Here is a 14,419-nt window from a genome sequence, read left to right on the forward strand (position 1 = left end):
CATCTATCACTATTATTAGATGATTAACAAAATTATACCTTTTTCTTTACTATGTCATGATTATAATGAGACTAAATATGGACAAATAAAACATATTAGCAAGTAAAATCCTAAGGCAGTGGATCTCAGCCTTTGGCTTTTTTTCCCCTGAAAAAACACGTGGCAAATGACATTCACACGTGGAACATCGTTTCATGGACGTTTAAGGATTGATATGGTCCCAGAGACATTAGTTAAATGTACACCTTCCCATTCACTCAAGAATGCAAACGGGACTATCAGTGAGCCAAAATGAAATTATTATAGGAATAGCTCTGAATCCTCCACTCTGATTTATTTTTCAGTAAGTCAGTTGAAAACAATTATTAACCACAAACTATTGGTGAATCATCTCCCAAAGCATCACAACAAGTGTGCGTGCCACAATGGTGCCTTTAGGGCCCCTGACCTAGATAGACTAAATTCTTCGGAAGCTAGGTAATCGGATGTGACATGAATTTTTAGAAATTCATTATGTAGCTAAATACCAATAACCAAAGCCAACCAGTGCCATAATTTAAGCACTTAATTTGCTTTATTACTGTCATTTTCTCCTACCTGGCTTCCTTTCTCTCTTCTGTATGAAGGGCTTGATGGTAGAGGGGGGCGGGGGAGCTGGTTAGCCCTCCCTAGAGCAGGTACTTCCTTTCCCTGGCAGGCTTCATGTCTTTCAGACCACCAGTGACAAGGTGTTGATATGTGGAAGTAGTTACCTCAGGCTGGCTGTTCCTGCAGCCGGGCTGGGAGCAGTCACTTCAAGGGAAAGCTCTGCAGCCCCTGCCAGCCCCTCTGGTCCACAGATGTCTCAGGAGGCAGCCCCAGCCTTTCTCGGTTGCAGCCGTGGGATTTGCAAATGGTCAGCGCACCGGCGTTGTAACTGACTTCAAGGTGGACTTTTACAAAAGGTAAGATACTTTTTGGCTTCAGAAAAGTGTTTTTTAATATTGGTTACACTCCAAAAAAAAAAAAAAAACTTTTAGAGAGGAATTCCTTCCTTTTCGATTCAAGTGGGAACATTTTGTTCTTTCTGTGAATGAATCCTTTGCTTACTTTGGGGTAAATGTGGTTGTACATGTCCTAAGTTTAACTATAAATCCTTCTGAAAATGCAAACTGAAAGCACACTTTCCTTCTCATTAAATTCCGTTTTACCAAAAGAAAGATCTAAGTGTAACTGTAACAGGATCTAAGCAGAGCTGTAAACCAGAAGTCCAGGACTGCCTTGTAAACAGTACGACACAAGAGCACTGGGGAGGGTCTGTCTCTCCATTCTGACTTGGTAAGAAATTGCCGTGTGATGGTGAATCTATATACATTAGGTTAGTTGCTTAAACCTGAATAGCTTGACTGCGTAGTCTTGTGGGAGTTTTTTTTTTAATTGTCATGAGACCAGAAACATGTTCGATAGAAAATGAAATCATTGGATATGATTTCTATAGAATAATGTGACTGCTCTTCAATAGACAGCATTGTTGGAGCTTTAGTTTTGCACATTTTACTGAAAAAATGAAAGCTTTCTAGAACTGGGTGCCCATGGTTACTAAGAAAAGCCTTGGCTTAAAGGCCAAATTTTAAAATTTAACAAGGGGAAAGGAAGTATGAAAGAAGAAAAAAGGGAGAAGGAAAAGAAAAGAAGAGAATATAAGACATAGACTGGAGAGAAGCAAAAACCGAACAAGAAGAGAAGGCAGGATGGGAGGGAGAGAGAACGCAGGGAGGAGTAGGAGGAAATACAGACGTTAGGTGCACGGACAGCACAGTGCCTGAAACACACAACTTTCAGAGCGGATCAGCAACATGCTAGAGAGAGAGCTCAGGTGTTTGTGTAATTGTGATACACTGGGAAAATTCACACTGTTAAGTGAGCCTCAAATTCTCACTTCTACCTGCGTGATAAAGAAACCCGCTGTTAGTCTGTTGGGCTATCATCAAAAAGATGCCAAAACGAGGGCATGAAATGGAAGACTTGAGAGCCTTCCATCACGTACGCCTCTAGTATTGAATTAGAATTTGTACAATTATATCTTATATGCTATTGATAGGGCATGTTGGTTGTAGGTTTGGATTGAATAATATCTAGAGCATACCACTACTTTTTGAGAAAATTACTTTTAAAACATGATAAGGATTCAGAGTTAGTTTTTTCCCTAGAGAAATAGTTGAAAGGTTAAATATTCAAATCCAGTTCACCATCCTAGTGATTAGAAGTCAGCAGAATCCTGAGATAACGATGCAGAACTTTAAAGAGGGAACCCACTTGCATGAAGGCTGGGATACAGGTCTTGGAAAGAAAAGCCTAGGATCCTGCAAAAGACATAAAACTAAAGAAGATATTTGATACCCTTTTACCATGCAGATGTAAAACAACAAACCCAACAGCCGTGTTTCAGATTAACTATATTACAGGAGTCTTTGCATCATGAAATTACTACTTACAAAAGGACACGCCGTATCTGAACGTCTGCAAGAGAAAATCATCCTATTAATTATAAACTTGCTCTGTACTGAAAACCTTTGGCTCCACTGTAACTGTTTTTGTTAATGGAGAAAGCATTAGAGAAACCTTTCCCTCTCCATAATATTAGTCTGTACTCACCACATGGTTTGAAATTAAGATTTCTAAGATCCTTGCCTAACACGTATACACGTTTCTATTTCTACAAGTATAAATTATTTCTTCTTTTGGATCTCCACTCATCAGTCTTGAAGTGGAGAAAATATAGAAAATGTATGTATTATGGGTTTGCTTGTCTGCACTCTATTATAAAGCAATCCTTGCCCACATTTAAAGATGTATTTAGAGCGAATTTAGATATAAACAGACTCATATGCACTCACATACATAAAGGAAGAAAGGAAAAAGGAGGAAATGTGAGATTTCCTTTCTAATTTTTTTCTACGAAGCACCACTTCTTACATGTATGTTCAGAGCATTCTTTCTGAAATAGATGTTTGTTCTCTCTCACCAGTGTAAGAGCAAATGATGCTGCATTTAGAGTATTTGTGAATTTTTTCTTGGTGTTCGTTCCTGCTTAACCACAGAGTTACAGTAGTAACAATATGTTGGCTGCTCTCACTGTCCAAACACAGTTAAGTCCAAATGCTCAAACGAAGCATACCTTTGAGACCGAGGTGACTGCTGTTTTATGAGGGGGCACCTGTCCAGGCTTCAGGGGTGGAAAGGAGGCTGAAGAGGAAGGGATCCTTTACTTTTTTCAGTCTGGTTTGTTAATACATCTTTGCACAATTTATTCACTTCTCACATTGAAATGCACGTGTGAATCCTCTGAGGGCTAAGTGGTGCCATTACTCTTTTGTGGTAAGTTATTGTTACGCATTAATACAAGTTTTGCCAAAAATTCCCCATTACGCCTTCTTCACTAAATAACAACAAACTGCGAGGGTTAGTTCTGCATCAGTACTTCAATTTCCTCATGAAAAATTGGCCTTCTTTCTTTTTGGTTTGTGAGCACCCAGGCCAATATCACTCAAGTCTTTTATACAAGAGGAAAGAAAGGCGACTTGAGCAGTCATCTGGCTTTGCCTGTTAGTCTGGATACCATTCTGATCTGTAGAACTCAGACTACAGGCATCGCTTCCTTGTGTCACTGTAAATGGCAGAATGAGGCAACTGAATGTGTCCATCTCCTGGTTCTAGCTCCTTGCCAAATCTACTCTGAGATTTAGCCAAACATCCTCACCAGCCTATAGAATGACATGCACCCTGGCTAAGACAATCCTTACTCTCCCTTTGAGACTTAACTCTCTTTGACCTGTGCAGAAATCACAGCTGGCTAACGTACATAGCAAGTATTTCTCTTTGCATGTCAAAGACTGCTGTGTTCCCCGTTGCTTCTGTGAAGGGCATCAGTACACTAGCACCCCAAGGACTTCCCCGGGGTGGGTTACAAAAGCATGGCCACAGCCAGCGTCGTGCCCTAATCCTGAATGGGAGTGTCATATCTCTCGAACAGGTGCTGGGACCAAAGACCGAGACCAGCTATAACTCTATCGGCGTTTTGCATGAGATAATAAGAATTTTAGGCAGGTTTGATGGCAATGTTGAGATTCACTGAATTGACAAATGTCAAAGACGTGGGGAAAGTAACTGAGTGGTTTCCACGTTGATCTGTCATCAGTGGAGCTGTAGATCAGATGGCGACGTGATCATTTTTAGCGCAGCCCTTGTCATCCTCCGCTCAGACGCACCAAATGAAGCGCCCATTTGCTGACGAGAAATGCACAGTTGAGGTCGACTGATGATGCAGTGCAAAGAAGCCTGTTCTGTTCCTCTGCTCACGGATAAGCCATGCCAACCTTCACCTTTAAATAGCTCTGTATTTAATTATGCGATATTTAGAAATAAATTTCAGTCACAGCTCACTAATAACTTGTTCACCCCTAAGAGAGAGGAAAAAAAGATTTAGCAATCAGTAACTCTCAAAAAAAAAAAAAAAAAAAAGGACAACTCAGTACCAGGTTGCAATGTAACGTACAGCCTAAATGAAGGGAAAATCATCGTAAATTAAAATCATTATAACATAAATACACTGAACATTTTTAAAAGGTGATACTACTTTTCTGTTTTAGCATAAACCCTTAGGAAGTAATGGCTTAACTTAAGCAAACAGGGAAAAAAATTGAACCCTAAGAAGGTACAGTAGCTACTTTCTTGAAAACAAAACAATCTTTTCGTTCCTGCCATTTGTCTGAATTCTTCCTCCGGGCAAGCTGGACAGCTGCACTAGTGGTTTTTTAGTCATGGGTTGTAAGTCCCACCTGGCTAGATTTGTTTAGCAGACAGCTGGCAGAATTAAATAAAAAGAATGGGACACAAAATGCTTCCCCCAAAAAAGCTGAGAGAATACTTTTTGGATGTTTTAGCCTTTTGGAGGTTTGCAGCTTTCTACTTTTTTTCTTGCAATATTCATGTACATGAATATATCTCATAGATATTTTCCCTCAGTGATAACACCCCGGCTGAGGTCAAAATGCTGCATGAATGTAAACATCAAGTAAGCATATCTTGAACAACTTTTTTTTTTTAATTTAAAAAGACCAATTTGCAGTTTATCAGTCCCCCAGAATAACATCAGTTTTAAATTAGCATTTTTTAAAAATTTCTACATTTTCTTTGTTATTTTTAAAAGCCAATAAAATATGTTTTCTTCATCTGGAATGGTCTTTCTAGCTTTCAGATAAGAAGGGGTCTAACTTGTGGGAATGGCATCCTTCTGCATCTGTTTCTCTCACAAACCTATCAAATATCTAATTTTTGGCATGACTGCTGGCTCCGACAGGGGGATGACATAAACCAGCTTTGTGGTTACATGTTTCACTTTTAATCTCATGGAAATAAAATTCAGCACTGAAATGTCCCTCTACATGTGACAATTTGGGACTCTTTTCCAAAACCCAGGCAGAGGGGCGTTAACCTGGTTAAGCTTAACACACAGCATATGCAGAAGTATCATGCATCTTTATGCTAAAAGGCATCGGGCAACCCTGCCTCTCATGGAGCTTGGTTCCCATCAGAAGCATGAACTACAAACAGCGGGAACCGAAAAGACTCAGTGGCAGCGAGTTACCAGAGAACTACCGAAAACGCGAACCAGAATCAGGAAATGAAGTAGCTCACTTGAATAACCACACATCTTTCTGTGTGTTTTGTCTCTTTCCATAAATGCGGCAGGACTAGTGGAATATTTCAACCATCATGGGTTTGCTACTTAGCACGGGGAGAATCCAGCTTTACCCTAAACATAGTAAATATAGTATGGAAGGCTCAAAAAAACCAAAATGGTTTGGACATGATCCTGATTGGAGAAACTCCATGAAAATAGATTCCAACTGCTTATAAATGAGCAAGGGGGAGGGGGGTGTATGCTGGTTTTAAAGACATCATCTCAGAGAGACATTAATGCCGATAGTCCAGCTTGCACCTATAGGATGACAATGATCCGCTGATACACCAAACGTAAAACCACTCAGAGGTTCAAATCCATTTATACAGCACATGAAAGTGTCCTGAACATCAAGGGCCAGGCTCAGAAACAAACTCTAAATCATTACCTAATACTTGCTTTCCAGAGCAAAAGCCTGGCTTGGCCCCTCTCCACCCAGCCTATATGTCTCTCTGCGCGACGTAGACTTTGCGGAGCCAGGCACGATCTGTTCAGTGCAGAGGCCTGATGCTCCCTAAGCACTGATATCGATATCATACATTTCTAATGCAAGGGAGGTCTGGGCAGGCTTAATCCCCCGGGCACAAAGAAACTGAGCGTGCTCTCTAGGGAGGCTACTGGCAAAAAGCAAAAGACAGTGTTATTGTATGTGCTTTCAGATGGCTAGCAAAATGGGTCCCATCAAAGACTAAGGAAACAGGCATGGTGAGAAGGGAGGAGTGAGGTCACTCTAGGCTTCTGCCTGACCCTTAAAGACAATCCAATCTTGGCTGTCATCTGACAGTGTTCTATTTAGTTTGATAGATACAATTACATCTATCTAGCCAGATAATTGCAGTGCTGTGCATCCTCCGTGTATCAGTGGCTTAGCAGAATTAAAAGCTATAAAATCCTTTTGTGCGTGCTAGGGGGATTTCCTTTTCTTCCCTAACACAGATTTCCTCTTGCCCTCTCCCCCTGCTCAAGAGAAAGAAAAGGGAAAGGATCCCCTGTAAATTATAGATTCTGGTTCTGAATTATTTCCTACACATTACATAGGAATCTATCAAGTCTGTCCTGGATCAACTTGCATCTCCACTAACTTTTTAACTACAGAAAATTGGTTCTTGTTTACTCCTCTCAGTAAGGAGAATCATGATGAATTTTAATAGGATAACCCCCTACTGTTAGAAAAATCTCCCTCCTTTGGCTATGGGAGCTTTGAAATTCTTAAATCAGAAATAAGCCTGTATTTTTTTTTTAATATTTTTAGACAAAAATAAAAGATCTCTACAAGTTTCAAGCTCAGCCTTAATAATTGCTCAACAGCCATATTTTTCCTGATTTCATCCCCTCAATGAGCAGTACATTATTCTGATACTTTGTTAAGAGACCCTTTAATTGCAAATTGACCTTCAGTTTTTAACAGAATCACCCACCACCAGCAATATTTCATTTCTGGATGAAAATTAATACTGCCCCTTACTATTTTAGCTCACACAGACATGGAATTGGGGGTGATGCAGACTGCTTAGTAAAATGAATTTCCTGGGAGGGGAAAAAAAAAGAGTAATTCTCTAAATGTTTATTCTGTTCATTGAAATCTCTGAGAGAAAGAGTGTATAATTTGAGATAGAGGTAAACATATTGCTATGGGAATACCACAGTTTAGATCCCATAATTATTATTCAAGATATCATAATATCTCACATTTAGCAGCAAAAAATGTACTGTATTATTTTCTGGTCAAAAGGTATTACTTATTCTTGAGAAGATTTTTTTTTAAATTTCTAGAGTTAAATTTATAATATAATAGAAGATTACTAATTTCTTCCAACACCTAGAGTTTCAAGTCACAAATTTTACTAATTGATTAAATGTGTGTTTTCTGCACTCAAGAACCCAAAGAAACCTGCAGATTCTGTATATTTGCCCAAGGATCACTTTTCTGGTGATGAAATGTAACCAGCTTCTTTGTGATCGCTGGGTGCCAGGAACAGTGTACTGCAATGTGTAGAGGGGGGAATGAAGTCTAGCTCATCTGAAGGAGACTAGAGGGGAATTTTATATCAGCAGAATGCAATTATCCAAGTTGGACTCGTTCCAGGACACCAAAAGCGAACTCTAAAGGTGGGTAAATTGAAAAGCATTGTTTCTCAATTGCAGGACGAGCAACCACATTGCTGACAAGACTGGTGCTTGTTGTTTGTTTGTCTTCACTCTGCAAACACTGCTGGCCAAGTGCTGGCTGCTGTCATAGGAAATGGAGAGTGTAGACTATCTGACCAGAATTGGGGGCATCAGATCTACTAACAGGCACCCTGCACTCTTCAGCAATCTAAAAAGTGAAAGGAGGTATTTTTAGAATCTCTTTCAAGATAGGATGCATTTGTTGACAGATATTCAGGGGATGCATTTGTTGACCAGATATTCAGGAAGACTGTTTCCCAGCCCCTCTTGCATCTAAGTAGGACCACGTGACTGGGTTCTGGCCAGTGGAACACGGGCATAATTACATTCTCCACTCCTAGCCAGGCCATAAAACATCACACTTGCACTCTCTTTCTCCCTCTCTCTCTCTCTGTCTCTCTCTCACACACAAACACACAGACACACTTATTCATATGGAAGTGAATTACCAGAAGTGATGGTGGATTAAAGGTGTTCAAATCCCTGAGTCCCCAGGTCCCAGCTTTGAGAACAGCTGTCTGGAAGAGTCACTCAAGCTACATCAGACTATGCCATGAACAAGAGAGAAACTGTTATTGTGCTAAGATTTGGGAGTTTTTGTTACAGCAACTAGAGATATCTTGACTGATCTAATGTCCATGGCATACCTGGAATTCCTTTGAATTCCAGAACTGAGAAAGTTGAAAAGTCACTCCATAAAGCAAAGAAGTGATCAGATGTACATCTTTTATTATTTGCCTGTGAGAGTGCAGAATTTATACCAGTGTTTTGAGGGGGAGGATAGGCAAAATATATTAAGCAGTAAGAACTTGACATAATTCTTCTGATTTGACCTAGTAATTCCACTGTTAAAATCTATTCTTGAGGAAAAATCAAAATTAGTGGCCAATATTTTTGTTCCTCAGAACACTGGTTGTGATATAAACATATTATATAGTATTAATGTCAACAAAAAAAGGATAGTTAATAAGCTTTGGTTACACCTCTATTAGGAAATATGAAGAAGTCAATAATTGTATATCCAGTGAACATTTTAGTCAGTGATTTATTCAATAAGCTAATGTTTAATGAGCACCTATTATGTGCTAGGACTTATCCTAGATGCTGAGGACATAACAAGGAACAGTGCCCCAAAAGTGCCCTGCTCTTATGATGTGAGTATTTTTGGTGGGTAAGACAAACAGCAAACTATCAATCAATTATCAATCAATGAATCAAAATGTAAAATAACTGACATGAGTAACAAACTGGGAAAATATTCCACTGAGAGTTTTTAAGTAAAAAACTCAAACATGCAGGAACTATGTAAACAGCATACACACAGGCACACTGACACACACATACAGACTTTTAGAAAAAGTAGTCTAGAGAGAAAAATAGTAAAATTCTAACACATGCATATGCAATTTTTCTAATCATGAGCAACTTAAAGTTCATGACACATATAAATTAGTTGCATGGCTGCTGTATGAACTTGAAAAATTATGTGTAAACAGCACTGGTGTGGGGGGATCCATTTACATAGAGTACAAATGTGATCGGGCAGCTAACCAGCAGCCACTTCTCAAAATGACTTTATTGTTACCAGTCAGGTCACACTCTGCAAAGTGATTTAAATTATTTAAAAGAAAACACTCTTTCTTTTCAAAAAATTTCTTGAGAAGAAAAGAAAGGGCAATGGGTTTGGATAGAAACTGGCAGCTCGTGCTGAGAACGGCAGTAGAAAGAAAGCTGCATGTCTAGAACAGTAGCGAGTGATGTTGCTCGTAGAAACTGGGGGTCTGATGAACAGGTTCATGTTTCCCCTACCCAGGAAGTAACGCCAAGTAATTCATTAAACTTCTTCAGCTTATGCTCCAGAGAATGCAAAAACTACTCATCAAGTGAAAAATTAAAGAAAAGGTAAAATGCTCTGAAATGGACTCTTGATTTTTTCCATTTTGGCCATCGTGGGATGGGTTCATAGTCAATTTTTCAAGTGCTCAGTGTGTCCACTCCCAAGTGTTGAGTGTCTACTGTACGCTGCACTGTCAACAGTGTTTATTTCTTGGCTGGGGAATTTAGGATTATTTTTGTTTTAGTCTCTTCATACATGTTTGCTTTCTTAAAAAATTTTCCTTAAGGAGAGTATGGTTTGCTTTGAAAATTAAATAAAAACAAAAATAAATATGCACATACATATATACATCAACACAAAAGCGTACTGCTGTCTCTTTGCTCATTAGGATTGCAAATGAGAGTATTTTAGCCACGACTGAGATGCCCACTTCCACTGTGACACCACGCTGCACCTGCCTGGGTAGTGATACCATCTACAGTTTCAAGTGGTTAAGCCATATGATCCCAGTAGGCCATCCCTCGGCAGGTGAGCTTAGGTAATGTCTTTAGGTTCCACGCCACGCCCCTTAAATACATGTAAATCACAAAGATGCCATGGTCCCTGAAAGGACCCCCTAATCTCAACAAAATCTATCCACACTCACCCATTCATCATTTATTGAAGACCCACACCTTTAAATGGAGTCTCTAGAGCAGACAGCATTTCAGAAGTAGCATATTTCTGCAGAGATCAAAAGGAGGGCTTGTTCTTAACTAATCTCAACAAAAAATCTCCGAGCCTTATGCTCACAGGCAGGAGGGTCTGCAGTCCTGGACGTATCCCACCAGAACTAACTCTGTTGGCAACAGCAAAGAGCTCTGAATCAGAGGGTTGGAAGGAATCTAAGTCAGACATCTAGTCCATCACCCTGCCTCCAGGCAATTTTCCAGGCAGATGGGTATTTATCCTGTTCTTAAAGCTCTCCACTGATCTGAGGGAAAAAGACAAGGGTATTTATATCCATGATGTTTTCTTACCAAATGTGTAATATTTGCCACCTACACCATCTGCAGTAGTTCAGAATGTAGTAAGACTGCAAGTTAAACTCATTGATCTCAGGAAAGATAATGAAATAAAAATATTTTGTATTATATAATATAATATTCCTCAAAGCATTTGATGAAGAATTTTAATGGCATCAGTAGTTTAGGGTAAAGAATGAAGCCTCCGCTGGGCAATTGACAGTCACTACAATTTTCAGAATGCAGAAAGGAAAATCTCAGTTGTTGCTCTTGGCATGGGTCTGTACAAGTTAAGATCAAGGTCATAGCCTTCCTCTCTGGGCAGGTCCTTTAGCTGTGTTTTGTTCCATGGCTTTTAACCACAGCTCTCAAATAGACATCTTTAGTGGCAAATACTTTAAGAGAATATGAATAAATTATTAAACTTTATGTTTTATTGGGATGAGGATGGGATCCTTTCTCTGCCCCTCCAGTTAACGAGCACCATCATTTTTTACATGAAATAAATCTAATTGTTTGCTTACTGTTTGGATACAGAAATGAAATTTGAAGATCCCTCGGCCTGATTATATAAAGAACTGTCCAAATCTCAATCCTTTAATCCTCTTATCCACATACCCCATTTCTTCAGATACTGGAACTTGAGCTGTTTGAGATCCAGCGGGTCACCTACCCTGATGCTCCATGTGTTGACCATGCCCAGCAACCTCTAGTGATTCTACTGCCACCCCTAGGTTGGTTCCTCTGGTATCCTTTTTCTTGAACCAACCTCAGTATAACAATCCAAATATTCAGGTAAGGATCTTTGACATGACACCTCCATCCTGACAGGGTTCAACCCCAGTTGGCCTCAGTGTGCAGGATCATGGCCAGGCCAATGAACGTGAGATAGATCTGTAAGAAACCCTGCCCTATGGAGGAACCTACAGGCAAACCATAGATAACCCCACCTCCAGCATCCAACACTTAGTTCTGTGTCATATAAATGACTCCATCCTTAAATTTTCTCTGGGATCATTGCTAGAGGTATTGGTGGCAGTAAAGTATGTTTCTTTAGGAAACCTCTTGGTCGAAAGCTATTTACTGGGAGCAAGTCTGACATTCAGAGCTTGCCCGAGAATGACTTCAGCCCAAGTCTTACTGAAGCACCCATGATTTCAGACATGAGTCACTCAAAAGAGTGAGTTTTATAAGATTTATTCTCCCTAATACAGAAAGTTGGTGAAAATGGTACAACTTAGTCATCTTAGTATGCCTAACATGATCAAACAAAGTTATGGAGAAACTTTTCTGCATGAGTCATCACCTGTTGCCAGTAAGCAGACAGGGAATGAAGTAGGGGAGAATGAAGTATGCTAGTATAGTCGAAAGAGAATCATCCCAGGAGTCTAGACAGTGGGGTTCTAGCTATGTCCAGATGCCTGCCACTGCACTAACGTAGGCACACATTTACTTCCACATAGGAGGTATAGCTCTCAAATATTTCTAAGACAATCCAAGCCCAGGCAGACCTGGCCATTTGACAAACTGGGAGCTCTCAATGCGGAGGATGGAGTGAACCAAGGCAGGAGAGGTGGGGGCTGAGCATTCTGTGCTGTCTACAGAGACAGTGAACCCACGACCAGCCCAAGCCGGTGTGAATATCTGAATTTCTGATCAACACATGAGACAGGGCAGCACACTTTCTGGGGAAAAGTCATACTCAGCATCCAGCAGTGTCTGAATTGTTATTCAAAGAGGTCAGTGGCCAAAACAGCAGAAATAATCCAGCCTCAGTCCACTGGCAAAATCTGGGGAACAGGGAAGGAGGGGGCCCAGCTGACCAGGTGAGAGATAAGCAGATCTCTGTTCCCGGAAGAGAAGAACTGAGGGAGCCAGGACGGAGGGTCCAGCCCAGGCACCAGCTAGATGAGAAAACAAGGCTCACTGGAAGGGCGACAGGTAGAGAGGCTGAGGCCTGCCTGGTTCCTCCAGCTGTCAGAGAACGTCACCTCCTGAGCCTCTCCCATGCGTGTGCTGTGCCAGGCAATGTGACCAGCAAAGCTCACTCGTTTCTCACAGGAACTCTGGAGGTTGCCATCACTACCAAAAAACGCCCCACAGACACAGGGCTCTCTGGCTTGACATGTAGCTTAGAAGACAGTACGTGTATCCCCACTTGCCCGGCCCTTCTCAAACTCTCAGAACCACAAGGAACATTCCAAGCACTGAGATGTCCTATAATAAAATCAATCATTTTCATTTACTTATTAACCCAGAATTCCTAGTGAAACCACTTCCTCAACAAATATGCCTAAACACTTGATCTCTCAGAAACATCTACAGTCTTCTTTCTGACCTAGTGTTCTAAGGCAGGGACTCTGAAAATTTCTAAGAAATGCATGTGCTTCGTAACACAAAGCATTAAACAAATATAAAATAGTATTAATAGTGACCAACTTGTGCTGGTGGAAATGAGTAAGATGGTGGTGTTAGAAGCCACTCGTGAAATACTGGGGCTTAAGTTTGGATTAGTAGGGGATCTACAAAGACCAGAGTCTTGTGTGGCTGAAGGTCTAAATTTCGGGCATGATAGAGATCACAGATGGGGGATACAGTTGGCTTTATTAAAAAATTACAAAGTGAATAAAGGAATGGGAGAAAGAAACAATGTCATATCTTCCATCCCTGTAGAACAAATTTTCCTTTGGAGGAAACAATAAATTCCTCCCACATTATGCCCAAATGGTGGCAGAGCTTAGCCAGAATGAGCCTCCCATCATAATTAAGAATTCACAGAGTATTTGCTCTAGAGGGTATCTCTTTCTGCCAAGCTCTTCCAGGCAGAGAGGATTCTTCTTATGAGGACCCGAGGATTTTCTACTACCTTTTCATTCTCCAGGTCAGTAACCAGCCCCAGGGCCATTGTCTCTGTGGAAGACTTAGGTCCTGGGCAGTTGGGTTTACATATTTATTAGGGAAGATGGTCTCATCTGAAATTCTGGATTAAAAAAATAAAACAAACAGACAAAAAACATGTAAATAAGGAGCTTCTCAGAGCCTTTCGTGTGCTAGTGTGTACTGCGGTTTTCTACAAACAGGTCGAGGAGGGGTGGACATACTCCATGGCAATATCTAAACTGTAAGTTTTCTCACAAAACCCTATACCCGTGGAGCATTTAGGGGGAGAGGCTGCACTGACTTATTTAACTGGCTTTAACGTGCTTAGCCAGAGCGACCTCCGAGGGTTATTATAAAGAATGAGTCAGACAATGTGAGTGATGTCCCTTAGCCGAGTCATTGGTGGCAGAGCTTAAAAAATGACGTTCCTTCATAACCCGCACGTATTGCAGAAGCATTAGGATCCTCATTTTTGTAAACAGGGAAACTGAGGTTCACAGGAGTGAGTTGCATGACTTGTCTTCAGACAGCCAAGCCTGTGGCTTCAGGCTCCAAATTCAAAAACTCTGCCCTGGGCCACTGCTTCTGGCCCTCAGGCAGCTCTTGCCCTCCAACTCCATCATTCCCCACCCGATGTCACATCCACCCAGAAGTCGACTTCGCTTGAAGCACTCTGTGCAAACCAAGTGGAGCCTCACGTTTGTGAATTCAATTCTCTTGAGGGCTTGTGATCAGAAAACATGTGCTATCCAATTTTTCCCACACATGCCACTTCTGAGCTGGCCTATCACCGGGGGCCTGTGCAGT

General features: G+C 40.8%; 1 long non-coding RNA gene across 1 annotated transcript in view; it reads left to right on the forward strand.

Moving 5' to 3' along the window:
• The first annotated feature begins 488 nt into the window (after positions 1-488).
• Positions 489-14,419, forward strand: part of LOC123613740 (uncharacterized) — a 38,072-nt gene continuing 24,141 nt past the window's right edge. The window contains exon 1 of the long non-coding RNA XR_006721178.2: positions 489-944. This is a non-coding gene — a long non-coding RNA (uncharacterized LOC123613740). The remainder of the gene's footprint in view (positions 945-14,419) is intronic.

This window comes from Camelus bactrianus, chromosome 5, assembly GCF_048773025.1.
Source record: "Camelus bactrianus isolate YW-2024 breed Bactrian camel chromosome 5, ASM4877302v1, whole genome shotgun sequence".
Lineage (NCBI taxonomy): Eukaryota > Metazoa > Chordata > Mammalia > Artiodactyla > Camelidae > Camelus > Camelus bactrianus.